The sequence below is a fragment of the Leuciscus leuciscus genome, assembly GCF_965113295.1.
Source record: "Leuciscus leuciscus genome assembly, chromosome: 25".
Lineage (NCBI taxonomy): Eukaryota > Metazoa > Chordata > Actinopteri > Cypriniformes > Leuciscidae > Leuciscus > Leuciscus leuciscus.
In genome coordinates this window covers 21951291-21972673 of record NC_138724.1, presented here as the reverse complement: position 1 = coordinate 21972673, position 21383 = coordinate 21951291, and the positions used below count along the sequence as shown (strand labels likewise).

At 39.3% G+C, this 21383-nt stretch overlaps 1 long non-coding RNA gene across 1 annotated transcript; it reads right to left on the bottom strand.

Annotated features, from left to right (window-relative positions):
- Nucleotides 1-1113: 1113 nt before the first annotated feature.
- Nucleotides 1114-20302, bottom strand: LOC309490879. Its single transcript, XR_014202863.1, has 6 exons — nt 20103-20302; nt 19014-19038; nt 14864-14923; nt 14508-14749; nt 4246-4360; nt 1114-4101 (listed from the first exon to the last, which is right to left on the bottom strand). It is a non-coding gene; the product is annotated as an uncharacterized lncRNA (long non-coding RNA).
- Nucleotides 20303-21383: the final 1081 nt, after the last annotated feature.

The following is a 21383-nucleotide window of genomic DNA, read 5'->3' as shown; positions in this document are numbered from 1 at the left end:
TAACCTTTGTTCATAAAATAGACCTTATCAAATTAAAATATATTTGCAGGATGTTTTTTTAGGAAGTTTGCTTGGAGACTACACTGGCATCAGTGTGGAAAGAAAGAAATCCAAGTCTTTTTTACTCAAAATATTTTTGTACTTAAACTATTTGAAGCAAATATGAATTATAACTGCAACTTAATAAAACTGTGTTGTTTTACCTAAACTGTTAAGTAGGCCTAAATAATATAGTAAAAATAGGTAGAAAAAAAAAAAAAAGAATTAAATCTTAAATGATAAACACTAGGCATATATGCAATATTCTTTGATTTAATATGAGTAATAATAACAATAATAGCCTACAGCTCATATAAAGTTTACTTCGGACCAGTAAGGTTTATTATGACAAATAATGAGATCAACACATTTGAATAACATTCATTACAATATATAATAACACTCTGAAATGTTACAATATCATTTATTTTTTCTGTGTAGATGTAAAACATTTCTGTCACAGTTATGTTCACTTAGTGGACTTTTAGATAGTTTTCATTAGTCACACGTGTTCCTTTGTTTAGATTCCCGCCACTCTTTAGTTTCTATGGTTACTGTGATTAGTTAGTTTGGTTAAGATGCGTTCACCTCATTATCTTTAGGAGCCTATATAAGTTCATAGGCTCTAAAATCTATTCAAGATTTTTCGCCAGAAAAACCAACATGTTTACTTTGTCCGGCTTTAACAGGGCAGGGCCGTGAAATATTAAATAATATATAATATTTAATCCTTGTCTCCTATATCAGTGCATTGCATTTTTTTTTTTTTTAATGACGTATTGAAACTGATACGTTGCTATGACCCCGCGGTATACCATTATATTACCGCCCAAGCCTACCTGCACCACATGTAAGTATCTTCTATGTGAAATTGTTTTGTTTGACTGTACTTGTTTGTTTGTTTTTTATGTATCCTCTTTACCTACCTACTGTAAATCTAATTTCAATGACAGTTTGTGAGATATTCACTGATAATGTTAGGTGCTGTAATGTGGTGAGTCTTAGAAGTAAGAGTTAATGATCTAAATTAAACTAAGCTGCTCTTGTCCATTCATCAAAAGTGAATAGAAGCTATTAAACTTAAAAATTCACTTAAAACCATCCATACACTATATTCATTTTTAGAAGCCATACAAAACATAAAGGTGATGAACTGACAATTTATTCTGTTATACTCAGAAAATCTTCCCTCATGCTCTCAAATCTCATTCACATTTCTCGGATAAATACGACAAGTTTGCCGTCAAAAATGCTATGCCTTTTTATTATACCTTAATCATTTGCATTTGAATATAATGACATTTTAACTCTGAATTATAACTTGAAGTTTAGCCTTTTTTTATTACAAAAAAGCTATTACATGTCTTCAGAGTCTTACAACAAACCTCATAACACTTTTTAGGATCTTTTCTTGGACATTTTTGGAGCTTAACAGAATATTTTTTATACGGTGACTGGGCCTGCATTATGCCTGATCTACTTTAGGGTTCCCCAGACAGAAACAGACAAACAGGTTTGGAATGTCACAAGGCTGAGGAAATTATCTTAATTTCACAACTCACTTTAATAACATGACTAACCGTAAATTTTGTACTTAGCAGGGATCTTGGTATGCTGGAAGTCTGAACAGGAATACAAATCCTCCCGTAGACCTGAAAATCATTGAAGTGACTGGGCCATCCACCAGAAAAGAGGGAAAAGAAAAAGAAACCAAAGCTGCTACACCTTTTCAGTATTGTGATTCGTAATTAGGAGAAAGGTGCAGTCACATTTGTGAAATTTCGGTGAAATTACCTGAAGTTTCAATAATTTTCAACGAAATTGCTTATTGTGTGGATTCCAATTGAAATGACTGGAATTCACCTGTGAAAATTTGTTTAAACTACAACAATTTTTACAGCACCTTAACTTTGTTATAGGTGAAGATGTTATCTGCTTTTTGTGAGGTAAGGAATACTGATTCTGGGTTGAAGCCTCTTTTCTTTCTAGTGAGAATACTCAACAATTTATGAGCAAAAATGTATTCCTCACACATTTAAGCTAAGCTACTGTATGGTGTACAACAGTCTTCAGTCTCGTACAGCATCCCATATTTTAACGATTCAAAAAAGCTGAATAATTGTGACCATCTGAGATTTCGGTATAGAGATAAAGGTTGGGATCAAAATTTTCAGGAGTATTACAGCACACTGTGAATGTGTATTAGCACAGTTTGTAGTTTGCTTTTGGCAACTGATAGAGCTTTTGGACCTGGAACGTCAGTGACGTCAGACTTAACAAGCGGATTGAGACACAAATGTTTTAAAGTGAAGATACACATTTTTAATTGCGGCAGTCAAGAGGTTAATTACATTGATTTATTACATGGAACATATGTGTTCCAATGCATTTTGTAGAGAAGTCTTTCATTGTATAAACTATTATATAGCCTATATAAATGGTTGATTTTTCATTTTGCTCGTATCTCGCTGTGATAGACTGTTGATTCTAGGAGACTTTGATATTCATATTTGCTGTCCATCTAAACCTTTGGTGAAAGAGTTTTTATGTCTTATTGAATATTTTAATCTGTCACAATCAGTCTTTAGCCTTACTCATAAATTGGGGCACATTTTGGATTTGGTGTTGTCACATGGTTTTCCCGTAACAAATCTGAGAGTGTTGATACTGCTATTTCAGACCATCTGCCAATTGTGTTTGAATCTGTCTGTTTTTCCCACTTCGACTCGCACTCAGTCTGTGAGTTACTCTCGTTTCATCCAACCTTCCACAGCCAGCTTATTTTCCGAGTACTATCAAGCCGACCTTGCGGATGCTGTCCCCTTCGACGAATTAAACACCGAAGAGATGGAGGTTTTTACTAAAACCTGCTCCATTTCTTTAGACTCTGTTGCTCCCCTTAAGCCCAGGAAAGCTAGTGTAAGAGAAAAGGCCCAGCCTTGTTTAAATGATTTTACTCGCTCTCTTAGACAAGAGTGTCATAAGGCAGAGCGGAAGTGGAAAAGAGATAAACTCCAAGTTTCAAATGAATGTTTAACAGCTTAATAAGTTACCAAAAGTCAGTGAAAGAGGCCAAATCTAAATTCCTCTCAAAACTCATCACAGAAAATGCAAATCGGCAGAGAATGCTGTTTAAGATAATTGATTCAGTGCTAAAACCCTTACCAGCTCCTTCTCTTGTTCCATCTCGGGAAACTGCTTTGTTGAAGGTCAGCAATGACCTTTTGCAAATCCTTGATACCGGTTCGCACGCAGTGCTTGTCTTGTTGGATTTAAGCGCTGCTTTTGATACTAGTATCTTGTTGCATCGGTTGGAAAAAGTTGTGGGTATTCAGGGTGTCGCCTTGCAGTGGTTGGCCTCTTATCTCAAAAGCCTTGATTTTAGGCCCATTTTAGGTCCTCATATCTCTTTTTAATTTAGATTCTATCCCCGTCAGTGTTCAACCTCATGTAAGGAATCTTGGTGTTACATTGGATTCGGCACTAAATTTTGAAAAACAAATCAGTTGTAAAGGGTAGTTTCTTTCATTTGAGATCGATTGCGAGAGTAAAACAGTTTTTGTCTCCAAAAGACTTAGAGACTGTAATCCACGCCTTCAGTACATCACGTCTGGACTACTGTAATTCCCTCTGTGGCCTGCCTCAAACTACAATCTCTCGCCTGCAAATTGTCCAAAATGCTGCAGCGAGACTTCCTACCGGTACAAAAAGGAGAGATCACATTTCTCCTAGTTTAGCGATTTTTACATTGGCTTCCTGTTAAGTTCAGAATCGATTTTAAAATTGCTGTGTTTGTGTATAAGGCTCTATCCGGTGTTTCACCAAATTACATTCTGATTCCGTAAACTCCCCAAAGAACTCTTAGGTCTTGTAATCAGTTGCTTTTGACTGTCCCACGTTTTCGTAATTTAATAAGAAAGGCCAGTTGAATAAAGCAATAAATAACAGTATTATTTTGTGTAGAGGTTGTTTCCATTTCTGAAGCTGCTGCCCCATTACAGAAACTTCTTTATCCAAGCCTCGTCTGGTTTCACACAGAATTCGGTTCTACGTGTCGTAACCCTGAAAAAAGTACAGATTCACTTTATTTGTTTTGTTATTGCTAGCATATGCAAAATTATTTTTATCATTTGTCTACAATTTAAAATGAGCATATGACAGTTTTTTCTAAATTATAGCCTTTATTTTATAGTCTAATATACTTACACAGCGCCTGCAACAGGACAATGTGAACTTGTCCTCTCAACACTCACAATTCTTTTGGCCGGTATTTGGAAGTCGATAAAATCGAAGCAACACCTCCCAGGTACTGCAGCATGAGCTGTTGATGAGATACAAATGTATATCTTTAAGTAGGCTATATATATATTTGTTTTAGGAGAGAACTGGACAATATTCAAACCTCTTCAAAATACATTAAATATTAATGTGTTGATAAACGTCCTTCAAAATAAAGGTCCTTAGTATTTTTTTATGTTAATTTGCAGAATCTTCAGATCAGCATATCCGTGTCTGCTTCCAGGGGCGATTTCTTCATTAGGGTGATTGGACGACGCACCACCAAAGTGTGAAAGGGACTTTTTTCAATCACATTCGCATTCAACCACAGAGTTACGCTGACACTGTTGTTCTGCCTCTGGATATAGTCCAATCAGCGTCAAGTCACGTTCTGTGGATTACCGCCTCTTTTTGGGCAATTTCACTCTGTCCTAGAATCGCCCAGAGTGTTCCAACAAAGATATTTTTTTTCGAACTGCAGGCATTGCAATGCATTCACTATAGGTTTTTTATTATTATTATTATTATTTCTTTTTTTTAATTAAAAAAATTACACAATTTGATATCAAGTTCTTGACACATTGGCTGTCAATCACAAGAGGCTGATCAATCAGCTGCATTAGAACATCACATGACGTCACGTCATGGTGTATTTGTTAGCAGGTAAATCTGAACAGTATTAACTATTGAAATAAATGGTGAATAAATGTCTGAAATATAAAACACCCTGCTGGACAATCCAGTTTATGATGGCAGGCCTATCTGTGTTGCAATGTTCCAAAAAAACAGCTTGACCACATCTTATTAAAAAGCTTATTGCAGCTTTTTGTGAAGTAAAAATCAGTGGAGAAATTTTTGCAGTATTGGAGATGACGAAAGTACAACCCCATTATGATACCAAGTTCCACGCCATTGGCAACAAGACAACATTTGAAGAGTTGTGCACAATTCAGAGCTATTTAAATATTACTTAAGTTTATATCTAAAGGCATTTCCTGAGGAGGGCTATCAGTGTCACTTTCCTGATGATTTTCCATCTATACATGCTCATAAACGAATAAAACCGATTTCGGCTGATCTTTGCAACAGATTCCCCCTCCAAGCTCACAATAATGTGCACTTTAATGCTGTCATGACGCTGTAAGTCGACTAGTCGCTGATTATTCATGGCCTATTAGAGGGCGCAACAGGATAAGACATTTTTGAAGTCCACTTTTTTCTTTTTAAACCGCTTATTGTACATGTAAGTTAATCGCTGTTCTAAATGGGCTGCTGCATTGTAACACACACACATACAGACAGTAGCTCACACCACACGCGCAGATCACACACACACAGAAACATTCAGTAGCACAGAATGATCCTGACTTTTATTGATCCTGACAAAAATCAAATGATCTATGGTTATAGCAGTTGGCTGTGAAGTCAACGACTCTTTTATGAAGAAAAGAATTATGAGAATGTATCACTCTATAAATCGGTACAATGTACAAAAACTCACTTGTCTTTGTTGCCTCACGTCGATATATCAAACCATCTCTGACTAATGCACAGTGTTTTGTAGATTATGTCGCTGTAGTTTATCAAGTATCGAAGCAACACAACAACATTTAACGTATTAACCGATAGGGGGCACACAATCAAATGTTAATGCAAGAGTATTTTACACATAGACAGTCAAATAAATGGACTCAGTGACCCATAAAATTATTGGATTCAACAGAGAAAAGTGAAGTCAATTAGAAGCACTCACTTCCTGATGGCTGAGCGTACTGCGCAGACTCAAACTGAGCTTGACGACGTAGATGTGACGTGAGCAACCTGTCTGTCTTCTAGTAGCTGTGCCAAGAGAAATCTGAATCATTCCCTTCCGAAACTGGCAGAGACGGAGAGTGTGAGTAGGAGCTGTCCATAAGCTAGGAGCAGGAGCAACTTTTGCTAAGTATTCTGATTAATTATTTTGTCATTTTGCCTCCACGTCTCCCCGATTGGCATGAGCTTCTCCTCCTGTCCATACGGTAATTTCTCTACTGTGCGACAGAGTCGCGTGGTTATGACGCAATCGTTAGCCTATTTTTACAAAAACTGCTTCTACAGGGCCATAACGTAAGCTACAAGGTAATGGAGCCTTTTATACATTTTCGTGTTTCTTTAGAAATAAATAATGGACAAATGGAGTCTTTAAACGCTTCAGATGTAAAGTTATTTGCTGTCAAAGTGACGCGAAAATGAATGGGAGTCAATGGAATGCTAACAGCAGGTGGGGGTCTGCTAATCAATGGCGGCGCCAGGGGAAGCTTCAATATTTTATGAAACATTGGCCCCCTGGGATTTTACATTTACATGCATTCTTCTCTATACGCTGATTTCACGCAGCCGTTATTTTGAAATCGAAAGCGAGGCTCCGGTGGGAAGAAAACCGGAAGTGTCGCCTTTAATCACAGGAGAGTCGTGAATGCGATGGCGTATTGTTGTGTTTAATGATGTTGTGTCAATTCTAAAAATGTACATACATTTCTTTCATACTTTATACTATATACAGTGAAATTCATTTATAAATAAAATATTTTTTTATATATATAATTCAGAATGTAAAAAAAGAAGCAGGAATGAACTATATCCTATATTGAATATTAACATCCAATAGTGTAAATCGCGGCAGCAGCTTCAGGTTGGTAATCCAAGCATTGTTGTTTATCTTTACTTCCGGGGTTCTTCCCACCGGAGCCTCACTTTAGATTTCAAAATGGCGGCTGCGTGAAATCAGCGTATAGGTTCCGGGAGGGCTCGCACTGCTGCCGTCATCATACGTAACCTTCACTTGTGCAGCGATTGGTGGAAACAAATATACCTATATTAATAATCTTTAAGCTTAGTGACATCCAGTTATTTCCTCGGTGCATAACTTACATTCCACGGACATATTCTCCATCTGTAAATGTTAGAAAGTCGAGCAAATATTTCCATTTTGCTGTCATGAGTGGACGAGCCTTCTCCAGGCTAAACTTCCGTGAACGAGCGCCGCCGCGTGCATGCGTGCCGAACAGACGGAGCGCAGTACAATAGGAGCTTAATAATTCAGACTAAAATATACATTAACACTAAATTATAAATATATTTAGCTAAATTATTTGTTGTTGAATATTTATTGTTGTTGGTGAACATAAATGTGCTAAAGAATTTCAAACCAACGAGTTGATTTTTATGATATCAGTTTTGTTTTTATTTATTTCCATTTTAAGTTTAGTAAATGTAACTACTTCTTTAAAAAGCATTATTTTGTTTTTATATTTGTAATGTTGCAATGTTAGAATGCAATGTGATTTGACCCCTTTTTTGGATAGACTGCTTAGATATACTGCAAGGTTATGTTTGTTTTCATAGCCTTCAATATGATAATTGTTTGTAGGACAATATTGATCAGGATTTGAAATTAAATTTTTTTTAATTAAAGACCGATATATATTTTTTTTCAAATAGAAAATAAATGTAAATACTGAGATTATGCTATACATCGCCATTTAACCCAAAAATTCAGATTTCTTTGGCAATCGGCTATTGCCCAACCCTACCTTATGGCATGCTTTAAATGCTGAATTTTCCATTTTTAACTAAGCAGTAGGCTAATGATTATGACATTATTATCACGGTTATACTGTGCGACAGAGAGTCGCGTGGTTATGACGCAATCGTTAGCCTATTTTTACAAAAACTGCTTCTACGGGACCATAACGTAAGATACAAGGTAATGGAGCCTTTTATAAATTGTCGTGTTTCTTTAGAAATAAACAATGGACAAATAGAGTCTTTAAACGCCTCAGATGTAAAGTTATTCGCTGTCAAAGTGACGCGAAAATTAATGGGAGTCAATGGAATGCTAACAGCAGGTGATGGCTTGCTAACCAATGGCGGCCCCCAAGGAAGGTACGCTTTCCGGGTGCTGGATTACCCCCTTGGTTGATCCGTGCACACTCTAAAAGCTAATATTGCCCACAACCCACTGCGCTTTGGAGTAGGAACTACAAACACGAGTAAAAAGTGTTTAAAAACTACACAACACGGCGGACCGACGGTGAGAGGTTTAGATAAAGGTTTGAGTGACTAATCAAAGTTTAAAGGGATACTTCAGGATTTAGCATTAAGCTTTGTATTAGTAGAAAACCTGTAGTATTTTCGAATTACCGTGCTTTCCAGCCTCATATCCCCCTGAGATGAGAGATTTATGTATTTTTTGTCTGGAAAAAATCCTCCGATGACGCAAAAATCGCCATTTTGCGTCATCGAAGGATTTTTTGGCCAGAGGCTAAAGACTACAGCCAGTAGGAGGGGCTGTCCCGCATGTTTTCAACCCGCCCATAGGGGGTGGGATCTCACTCACAGATTGTACACTTAGGCCCAATCCCAATTCTATTTTATACCCCTTCGCCTACCCCTAACCCTTCGCCTACCCCTAACCCTTGCCCCTTGAAACAGAGTGTCAAGGCGTAGGGGTGAAAATATTCCCCTAAGAAATGGGACACCACTACTACACCGTTACATATCATTATACATCGTCGCTAGCGCCTACGTCACAGGAGATGCGCCAATGTTTATTACAAACTTCCAAGATGCCGTCGTCAGCTGTAGTCTTGCGTGAGTTACAGCTTTTTTTTTCTTTTTTTCTGAAGTTTGCAGAAAATAACGAAGATGACGATATCTTCGACGCCTAAAAGCTGCGTTCACACCAAACGCGAATAGAGCGTCTGGCGCGAGTGATTTCAATGTTAAAAGACGCGCTTACACGCGTCTGGAGGTCTTGCGGCGCGAATGAGGCGTTTAGTGCGGCGCGGTGGACGCGAATTCGCCTCATTCGCGCGTCCACTTCGCTTCAAACTTTTGCTTTTTACACGCGTCATATTGTTAACGAACTTTAACGATTTTTTAGCAACTGTTTCTTTGAAGAACATGACCGTAAATATGAACACGAGATTGAATGTGACAAAGAAAATGATTATTGGCAGTCATGTTGCCTCTGTAGCCGGTGTATGCAGGTACATTTCTCATACCCCTACGTTTGAAGTGTGGTCCCGAAAAATCTTTGTTTCAAGGGCTATCTGGCCCTTCCCCTTACCCCTACCCCTCCAACCAAAAGAGAATTGAGACAGCCCTACCCCTTCACGTGCACACGCAAAACAGAGGGGAAGGGGTAAGTGAAGGGGTAAGGGGTAGAATTGGGATTGGCCCATAGTGTCAGCCGTCTTTCTTTGGAAGCTAAGCTAGCAGGCTTTTGTTCCATGGAGAAAGCTGAGTAGTAGGAGAAAGCTGAGTAGGGGTTACCATCCTCTTTTCCCGGACATGTCCGGCCGTCGAGATCGTCCAAAATGTCCGGGATTCGGCTTTTGCTTTCTGCAGTCGCCATTCATTGTTTATGTGACAGAATGGGTGTAACTAAGGGACAGCGAGCAACCGTTAAAGACGCAATTGTATGACATGATAGTATGTCCCAAAGCTTGTCTACTCTTCTGCTACACACTCAAAAGTAAGCACCTTTTCTTCACAAAAAGACAAGGCTGCGTCCGAAAACTGATAAATGCTGCATTCGGAGGATGCAATGTTAGTTTCACTTCCTGTCTCCTGAGATACCTTCATCTGATTGATTTTTGAAGGCAGCATAGAAGTATCCTTTGCTGCCTTTGATATCCCACAACCCTCCATTCTGTGACAGCTGAGCTAGAAAAATAAAGATGGCGTCTGAAAGTTGCGGCTGGTCATCAGTTTGTGTGTAAATGTAAATGTTTTATCAATGTTTTCCATGATGTCATTGTTAGCGAGAAATCACTATTGTAATCATTAAATATTCACTTAGTTTTCACTGAAGCTCGATGCGTTTTGCAAGAAGAGATTGAGAGGTGATAAAATGCTTGCGACACATGTTTACATGATAGTTCACAGTACAGTTTTTTTGCTGATTTCTATCTTCATACAGCATATATTCTCTGGCTTTGTGGGCATTATTGTCCAACTCCGGGTCGAAATGAACACTGCTACTGAGAGTTTCTGTTTTGATATTATCAGATGAGATTGTCCTGACTGACGCCCGTTTCACACATACTCCGTGTGCAGTGCGTATGCGGTGCGTGTTGCAGTGCGTATACAGTGCAGGAGCAGCACGCGCAATAGTGCTTTCACATATGCTGCGTTTGCAGTGCGTAACTGATCCGCTACTGTAGGCTATACCACAATACATAGCCTACTCACTATTTGTATTTCAAATCCAGAAGTTATCAGCAACTTTTATTTAAAAATAGTTTTTTTGTCAGCATTGCGATTCTCTCTGTACACATATACACTCTTTAATAGACGTATTCACGTTAAAAACACAATTTAAACAACATATTATTAAATGCATTACTTCTATATAATTATATATTAAGTTGCTCAAGCAAGTGGTAAAATATTTTACCATGTAGGCTACTTATATTAAAATCGCATAGCCTACATTTAAATTAAAACTTAAAATTGACAAAAACAGCAGACTTACCCTTTCTTTTGCATAATTTAAATCTTTATACAATAAATCTTGCATGTCACAACTTGTTTTTCCACCTCCACGAATGAGACGAGTGTGTTCATTATGTTGACTTGTTGAAGTAAATTGTATTTTCCCTTGATTTGCGCCGGTCTTAACGTCTCAGCATTGCGATGCTCTTTGTACACATATACACTCTATAATAGACGTATGCACACATATACACTCTATAATAGACGTATGCACGTCAGCCTATTATTCAATGCATTACTTCTACTTATATTAAGTTGCTCAAGCAAGTGGTCAAATATTTAACCATGTACTTATATTAAATCGCAAACATTTTAAATTAAAACTTAAAATTGACAAAAACAGCCGACTCTCATGCCTTTTCTTTTTCATTTAAATTTTAATACAGTAAATCTTGCATGTCACAAAGAACTTGTTTTTCCACCTCCACGAATGAGACAAGTGTTGTTCATTATGTCGCCTTGTTGAGGTAAATTGTAGCTTTCCTTGCTTTACCCCGATTTTAAAGTGAAAAAAGTAGTATTTAATTAAATACATTTATGGTGAGATTTACTACATTTTATTTAATTAATCGCATTTATGCTGTGTTCATTTTGACCACGAAACATGCGCTGTCACTTTAATTCAGCGTTTGCAGCACAGCAAAAATAGACTCGGTGCGGAAACGATCTCTGCACTGCTGTATACGCACCGCACCTGGAACGGATCGACGGACCGCATCCGCGTGCAGTGTGAAAGCTCTAACCTGTAAACATGGGTACGGAAAAAAATACGCACCGCATACGCACTGCACACGGAGTATGTGTGAAACGGGCGTGAGCGCAAGCTCGTGAGGCTCCGCCCTCTAGGCCGGCAGCAGCAGCAGCAGCTTATTTGCATTTAAAGGGATACACACTAAAATGTTTTTCTGAGCCCCAAAAAATGACAATTTAAACATGCTGTTTAACATTATCTGTTGGGTATTTTGAGCAAAAACTTCACATAAACAATCTGAGGACATCAGAGACTTATTTTACATCTTGTGAAAATGGGCATAATAGGTGCCCTTTAAAAGACATGAACATTTTGTTACGATGCACTGCTGGCCCAATTGTACAGGTGAATATACCGTCATGTCCGGACTCCTAAACGCGAGAGTCTAGTATCGCCGCCTGCAGCGCTTAATGCTTGCTTTGTGCAAAACCATTTTGAGAGAGAGAGAGAGAGAGAGAGAGATGACGCAGCACCGCTGAACACTCACGCTGTTTGTGCAGCCCTGGTGCACAAACTCACGGTGTTTGTGAATTTGCATCTCGCAGAAAGTTTTAAAATGATTGATTTGATTTTATAATCTGTGTGGATTAATTTACTCATACACTCTACATGCGAATCAATGTTTGTGGGAGAATTTCCCGTATTATAAATGGGAGACCTGCGGGATTTATTAAAATTATGCGCAATACCCACAATCCTGTGCCCAAATTCGAGCCCTGCTTGTGTTATGTCAAATCCGGGATACCCATTTCACCATTTAGAATTTTGTCCTAAATCGTAATATCTTTTTAACGATTTGACATATTGGTACAAAATTTGGTAGGCATCATTATCGGCATGTCCTAAAAGTGACTGTGAAGTTTGAACTCTGCTGTAACCAGAATGGTCTGTCACTGACCGTGTTATTTTATTTATTTTTAAACAAGAGCGTTCTTTGAAAAAAAGCACAATTCCTGGTATACAAACGGTTAATAGAATTGAGTCCCGTCTCCCCAACGCAAATCACTAATCTGATTGGCTTTGTTTTTTCTTTCTAACTTCTGAGAGGCTGTACATTTGGTTGTGCAATGCTGCAAAGCTCCTCCAAAACCAAGATGTGGTAAGTGAGGGAGAAATCAACAGTTCTGTGCTTGAAAATACGGTGCAAATCGCGTCACAGGGACAGTGCAGTTTTTTCAATGACATTCGCCGGATAAATGGCAAACCTGATCGTTAGTGTATGTGTGTGCGTGTGTGTGTGAGAGAGAGAGAGAGTAAGTGAGTGTGTGAGTAAGTGTGTGAGTGTGTGTGTGTGTGGGCCTGGGACCACACTGTGGTCTTCCTGGTTAACCCTACGTAATGAGGACAAAATGTCCCCACAAAGATCCCCACAATATCCGAAATCCTTGTCCTTGTGGGGACATTTTTCGGTCCAAATGAGGAAAGTGTTTGATCAAGTTGAAAACCTTGTCAGGCTGCTCATTAGCTGAGGCTGAAAGAAGTTTCAGTGCTCTTAGGAGACTGAAAACATAATATGGCTCAGAACAATCATGGCACAAGTGAGACTTAACAGTATTGCTGTGTGCCATGTCCACCAGGACAAACTGGACAATATTGACATTGACAATATGCCAACAATCCATTTCTGTTAATGACAGGCGTAGAAATGTGTTTGGCTTATTCAAATAGCAAGGAACAAGACAGTAGACACATTTGCTGTATACGAAATCGCCCCCTATGCCCTCATTCACTATTCCCTACATTAGGGGCTTTCGCACCGGAGGAACCTTTTCATAATTCCTAGAACTATTGGCGGAAGTACACGAATCTTGGTGTGTTCGCACCACAGGAACTAGGAATGATTTTAGTTCTAGGAACTCCTTTTGGAGGAACTAATTTAGCTCCTACTTCAGAGTAGGGTCTAAACCAGCACCATAGGAATTATCCGTGACGTTGCACGCTGATTGGCCGAACGCACGCGAAACACCAGCACCTGCCATTTTTAAAAAGGCTCTGTAAACAAACAGATTATAACCTACATATTTACCCCAGAAACTAACTCTACGAACATGGAAAACAGTGATAGATGGGCCTCTTAACCTTTACGCTGAGGAGAAAATCCAACACAACTTTGAGGGGATCAAGCGAAACATGATTAGCCTATGTATTTCTGCTCAGCTAGCAACAGTGGACATCTACCACATGGCGCACGCTAAAAACTTTTTATTACTGTCTACTTTCTATGTATAACAGTTCTATCTAATAACGTGTTAGATGGATCATAAACTAATTAACACGGAGAGCCACTGTGTGTGGCTCTGTCTGGCGTTCTCAGCACCGTCAAAATAAAGGTCCGCCGCACCGTCAAAATAAAAGTCACAACAACAAGCGTGGCTTAAATCACTTGAGAGTTCCTACTGGCAGTCTGAATGCAACCAGGAAAATGTTCCTAAGGGAACCCCCTGATGGCTAGTTCCTAGAACTAAGTTTACTCCACTAATATAGTCCACTTGAAGGAGCTGATGAAAACTCGTACAAAACGGTTGTACACTCATTATTGCGGTGCATTGTGGGATTGAATGAGTGCACTCAATAACGTCCACTACGGTTTCGGACACCACTACAAATGGCTGTCCCCTCAAATAGTGCCCTATTTAAGGGTATAGGGCCATTTCGGACACAGCCATTGACTATTGCATTGCACTATGAACAGAGTAAAGTTAAGTCTCTGTTAAACTGCCACCTTGTAATTATTAGTTACCTGTAACATTACAGAATTCATTAATTAACATATTGTTAATTAGCATGACATATTGTTAACATAAACTCAATATAGACTAAGCCTTAATACATTATCCTATTCATTTCCTGAATCCTCAGCTTCTGGTGATGTCCCCACCAATTTCAAAATCAAACCTACGCCCGTGGTGGTAGTGGGTAGGTAGAGGTTTGGGTTGTGCATCTCTCTTTGGCAGGATGGGAGGAAGCGTTGCTGGGATGATCTTGGATTTGGAGGATTGAAATGTTGAGGTGGGCTGGAGATTCGTGGAGTGAGATGTCGGGATGGTATTTGGGAGCTGGGTAGGGTGCAGTGAAGTCGGGTCGGTGTGGAGGGGTAAGAGCATGATTGTGGTGAGCGTTGCTTCTGTTGTCACCCCACCTCTGTTAATGAGGAGATAGGAAAAAATATCTTTAGTAAAAAAAAAAAGAGTGGTTTAGAAGTATAAACAGCCTAATTGTGGCTAAATATGTTGAATTTTCAGTGGCGAAGCTCACATTTTTCTTGTTATCCCTTTATCTGGTTTCACACAAAATTGGATTTTAGGGGTTGCAGCCCTGAGGGAAATAAAATCACATTTGAAATGTTTGTTTAAAAGTGCTGCCATAATATACTGGTTAAAAAATATATGGGTTACACTTTACTTTAAGGTGTCTTTGTTACAGTGACTATACATTTAAGTAAGTCTTCTTATTACAGTTTTTCTGAATTGCTAAAACACATTTCTTGAAACCATCACTCACTTTCTCACAACCTTGAACACAAAACCAAATTTTCAAACCACATTCAGAGAACCTCTCTGACTCTTCTGGCAAAATCAAACAACTGCCTCAAAACCATTTTATCTGTGCTCAAATCAAACAATGCTTTCAGATCATAAACACAGCAAGTCAATATTATAAACACTACAGATCATTTGTTAGACACTATACATAAAAAAAATGGAGAACACAAAATCCAAAGCAAGCAGTTACAGAGAAAAAGTATATTGTAACAAAGTGAACAAATTGTACAATTACGTAAAAAAGTATAGTAATGACAACTTACAGTAGTAAGGTGAATAACTTACTGTCTGCACTGCAAGTATAGTATTTTACTGAATATTGTATAATATTGAATATATTCAATCTGTAATTCAGCACTTGCATACTGTGAAAATACAGTAACTCCACTGCAAAAGCCAAAAAGGTAACAGTAATTGTCCAAATGTGCACGTTACTGTACACTCAGAGTTTTGCAACTGCAAAATCAAGGTCAGTGAGAGAGATTTTATTCTGCTTCAGCATCATGTACATCATTTATGTACAGTTGGTTTGGTCACATCTATTTCTAATGGTTTGGTCACATCATTAGAAATAAGTGTGAACAATTTTGAGTCGTTGTGTGTAGTTGTGTTTAACTTTTGCCTGCCTGTGTTTAGCGTTTTGAAACACTAGTGCATCACAGTGTGAAATGTGTTTTAATGTGTGAAAATGTGTTTAGCGTTTTGAAACACTAGTGCATCACAGTATGAAATGTGTGAAAATGTGTTTGGACAAAAAGAGTGTCATGATTCTGCCATCTAGTCTTTAATTTTCCCTGGTCTTGAGGCAGGATCATGACAGACCCATGTTTTATGTGTAAGCACATGGCCATTTGTTTGGGCTGTGTGCTTGCGTTGTCTCGTCACGTAACCCCGCCCACTTGTTACCCTCGTTTAGTCATCATTGCTTTACCCTTGTCACCTGTTTCCCTCATTAGTTTCTCCCTATTTAATCCCCTTGTGTTTGCTGTCCTGTGCTGGTTCATTGTCATTCATTATGTGAAACCAACTGTGAGTAACCTGTTGAAAGTCTTGTGAAGAGTTTGATCCTGTCTTAGCTGTTAGTTTAGCTCAGTTTTCTGAAGTCAATAGCTACCTCATCGCGGGTCTCAATGTCCCTCCCCCTCTCTCTGAACGTGAAGGACTGGTCAGCCGTCCGTTCCACAGTATGGTGGAGAGTCTGTCTCAGGGCGTTTTTCCACTGGGTTCGTTTGCTGCGGTCCGAACCCGAGTGCGCTAGTTCCCGGCGCCTCCCGCAGCGTTGGTCTGGTTTCACACTCAATTAATTGTATCGAACCCAGGTGCGTTTGCAGTGATCTTACGTCATCGCAAACGCAATCAAACAATGATATCGACAGTGATACGCATGCGCGGGATACTATACTTCCTGAACAAGCGCGCACCCGAGTCCGTGTTGCTTGCACATTAACGCGAACCGCACCACGGTTCGGGAGCAACCGAGCTCAGACCACCTCCTCCAGCTAGTCTCGGGTTCGGTACTCTAGTGCGCACCCGGGTCCGATGACAGCGTTCACATTAACGATTTTTCATGCGAACCGTGCCCCGGTCCGCACTAAACTGCCAGTGTGAAAGCGCCCTCAGAGGGAGCTGCAGGGTACTACAAGGTCTTCTTCTCCCGCTACACTTCCTGTGATCCCTGAGGGTCGTCTGCTAGCCGTCGCTACACTTGGGGACCAACCCAGTCCCGCCGCGACTCCTGAGACACCTTCCACGTCCATCAATCTTCATGGTAAGCGTGGAAGGCACCCGTCGTGGGAGTCAGCATCGGAGTCTTCCTGCCCGGAGTCCTCCTCGCCTGCGCTGAGCTCCCCAGTTCCTGTAACGGTTCCTGCTTCACTTCCCTCTCCAGTCACCAGTCTGGCTACCGTCTCTGCTCCGCGACCCAGGAAGAAGGGGAGGAGGGGAGTTTCTGGTTCTCCGTCTCTACCTCCTCCTGAGTCCGCGATGGCTCTCCAACCCGCCGCTGAAGTCAAAAGCGCTGTTCCTGGCCCCGCTGCTGTAAGCGTGGTTCCAGTCTTGGCAACAGGAGACATAGTTCTACAGCCTGCTGCAGAATGCGCTGTATCCTAGTCGGCGGTGGGGAGATCCATTCCAGAGACTTGTACCGTGAATGTCGTCTCTGAGTCTTCAGTCAGTCTGCTGAAGAGAAAGCAGCGGCCGATTCCGCTGCAAAGGCTGTGATAGAGTCCGTATCAGCTCGCCAGGAGATGCCAGTCATCATCGCTGCCAGAACCCTGTCCGAATATTTATCCCGTCTTGTCAGAAATCTTGATGTCCCTGTCAGTCCTGTCTTTTCTTCTAACCCTGTGTCCAAGTCTGCTGCAGAGAGCGCTGATCCCAGGCCAGCTGCAGAGAGCACTGTACCCAGGTCTGCTGTACCCAGGTCTGTTGCAGAGAAGGCTGTCTCCATGACTACTGCAGAGAACTTTGTTTCCAAGTCAGCAATGGAGATTGCTGGTTCCGAGTCTGCTTCGGAGAGTGAAGGTTCCAAGTCTGTTTTTGTAAACACGGATCCTGTCCCAGCTTCACAGTCAGCCGCAATGCCTTTCTCCGCTCCCTTGCCACCTGCCACACCCCTTGCCACCTGCCACACCCCTTGTCTTCGACCCGCTGCCGTCTGCCCCGGTCTCCGCTGTCACCTGACCTCTGTATGTTTCCCCGGTCACCCCTGTCATGGCTCAACCTCGGAATGTTTCTCCCAAACCCACTTCCCACTCTACACCACCCAAACCCGCCCAGATCCCTTGTCCTAAGCCCTCGCCCCGTAAACCTAAGCCCACCAGTCCTCCTATTCACCCTGGACAATCCCCCATGAACTCTGTGTTTCCTCCTCCTCCTCTTCCTTGTTTATTTTTATTTTGTCACCCCAATCCTGTCATTGTGTATTTGTGTCTGCCTTTATTGTTATTTGTCATGTTTTGTTGGTTTGTGTCCTTGTCTCAGTCCGTCATGTCCCGTGTTTAGTGTCACCTTGGGGAGCGTCTGGTAGCCGTCTGGTAAGGTGGGGGTTCTGTCATGATTCTGCCATCTAGTCTTTAATTTTCCCTGGTCTTGAGGCAGGATCATGACAGACCCATGTTTTATGTGTAAGCACATGGCCATTTGTTTGGGCTGTGTGCTTGCGTTGTCTCGTCACGTAACCCCGCCCACTTGTTACCCTCGTTTAGTCATCATTGCTTTACCCTTGTCACCTGTTTCCCTCATTAGTTTCTCCCTATTTAATCCCCTTGTGTTTGCTGTCCTGTGCCGGTTCATTGTCATTCATTATGTGAAACCAACCGTGAGTAACCTGTTGAAAGTCTTGTGAAGAGTTTGATCCTGTCTAAGCTGTTAGTTTATTGTTCAGTTTTCTGTCTGAGTCTTAGTGTAGTCTTGTTATTCTTATATAGTCAATCCTGTCTTGTTTTGCCCCCTTGTGGGTTTTGTTTTTCTGTAATAAACGTAGTTCACTTGAATACTGTCTGCCTTTGGGTTCATCTCCTTGCACCATCATAAAGAGTGCATGAGATCTGCAAACAGTGTTTAACTACCTGAACTTGTTTAATGTTTTACAGAAAGAGTGATTGATTTGACAAATTAGTATTGAGAATTTGGTTCAGAGAATGGGGTTTAGTGTTTTAGCAATTCAGAAAAACTGTAATTAACAACATGTACTTACTATATAATTAGGGCTAGGGTTAAGGTTTGGTTTAAGGTTAGCTGCATGTAATTATGCATAATTTATTATTGCTACTACAGTAAGTATATGTAACATATGTAACAAAGGCAAGGTAAAATAAAGTGTTACCAAATTATGTTATGTGGGATTAGAAATTAAACAACACCTTTCAGAAACTGGAAGAGCTTGAGCTGTTGGCGAGATAACATGTTATATTAGTCTGAGCAGAATCCTTGAGAGATTATTCAATATACAAATACTCTAATACAAGACTAAACGGTAACACTTTACAATACGGGTGCACTAATAAGCATTAATTCATGCTTAACTAATGCACAGATAATCATGTGTTAATGTATGATTCATGAAGAACTAAACCATTAATTAATGATTACTGCATCAGTAACTAATAAAGATTCTAAATGATTAATAGATTAAGTAATATATGACTTGTTATTAATTAAATGTGTCATAATGTATTAATTCCTTAACTTATTTTATTAACAAAGTGTAAATGCGTTAATTACCACAGTTGGTCAAAGCAATGTACTTCAACTTCCAGTTGTCTGCTTTAATTAATCAAACTAATGATTTGCAAATGTATCATTATGTTATGACTTTATTGTTGAGGCACATGACTATTAACTAACTGGTAAGTAATATGCCATTTTGGTTTAGTTACAGTTATGTGCCTCAACAAGTGATGCATTTGCAAATCATTAGTTAATGATTAATTAAAGCAGACAACTGGAAGTTGAAGTACATTGCTTTGACCAACTGTGGTAAATAACGCATTAATTTACACTTTTAGTTAATAAAATAAGTTAAGGATTTAATACATTGACACATTTAATTAATAACAATTCATATATTACTTAATCTATTAATCATTTAGAATCTTTATTAGTTGCTGATGCAGTAATCATTAATTAATGGTTTAGTTCTTCATGAATCATACATTAACACATGATTATCTGTGCATTAGTTAAGCATGAATTAATGCAGATTAGTGCACCCTTATTGTAAAGTGTTACCGACTAAACTATATCTGTGCAATATATTCTGTGGAACAACAGTTTGTGTTAGATTCACCATATTTTGAAACATTATTTTTATTCCTCAGGTTTTAAATACAGAGTAAGTGATAGTTAACCAACATTTTCACAAAGAGCCAGCTAAAATATGTTTGTGATAGATTTGAATATGGAGCCTGAAATGCTTTCCAGCCTAAAATGTGACAGAGACAGACACTCACCAGCTGAGGTAAGATGCAGAGCACAGCACAGTATCAGAAACATTAATAAAGTCTTTGTGAAGGTCTTCATTCTCCTGGTATGATACACCTCAACAGAAGAATATGTGGTGAATTGCCAGCAGAAATTGAGATGGTGAATTAGATTTTGAGTTGTAAGAACCTCCTTGTTGATTCTCTGGACCAATAACACAATCTTTTCTTTAACAACAACTTGTCTCTGAACCCTCTTCCTCCTAATTTGGTATTGTTACAAGGTACAAAAATTCTTAAGGGCTGCTCAGTGCATTTCACACAGGAAATACCCTACCCTTCACACAGGCGGTTTGGACGGCGACACACATGCGTTATATAATTGCATTGCATATATGTGCTGGTCAACTAGTCTAAAATTGAGAAACCCCAGTAAAAAAATAAAATAAAATAAAAAGATTAAAAAAGATAAAACATTGGAACATTGTGTACAATTAAGATAGGCTAATTCATTTATTTTCCAATATCCAAATATGATACTAAATACCACAGGGAAAAGGGCTTCTATTTGTGACGTGCTGCCTTTGCATTTAATTTAAATGATTTAAACATTGCACATTTTAAACAGGACACGCATTAACTGAATAAATGTTAGCCAATACAAACATATTTATAGAAAACAGTTGACAAAGAATAGACAGGAGTCCAATAATAGCATAACGAATCACTTATTCTAAAAATAATATAAAGTAACGTTATAAGTTCCGAATCCGACATATGAGGGCTGTGTTAACAGTAAACGTCCGTCATTTAACGAATTTTAAAAGCAGGGATGGATAATACAAAATGCTTTTTGACAGGAAAAAAAACAAGCAAGAACAAAATTTAAACTTAGCCCGTCAATTTTCATTTTACAATGATCTTATGTCTGTGTGCGCGCGTCCGTGTTTGTGAGAGAGCTCGCGCAGCACTGATACAACGGTACTTTTTAATCCATAAGTAACTAACGCGCTAGTTTTCATACAAAATAAATATGTAACATAATTAGGTAGGCTACTTTAGATATAATTAAGACAATAACGTAACACATACGTTTCTCAACACTGAGAATGAATGAATAAATAAACGCCTGTTTCTCCAGACTTAATCCACAAATCACAACACTTTCATAATCACTAAGCCATAGCGATTTCAAGATTTATAGTTCAGCATTACTTGAGCATTTTATTATTTGCATGACTGAATGATGTCTTCCTCTTTTCTGAGTGACCATGAATAACTTAACTGAGTATTTTAAGATAATCCATGCGA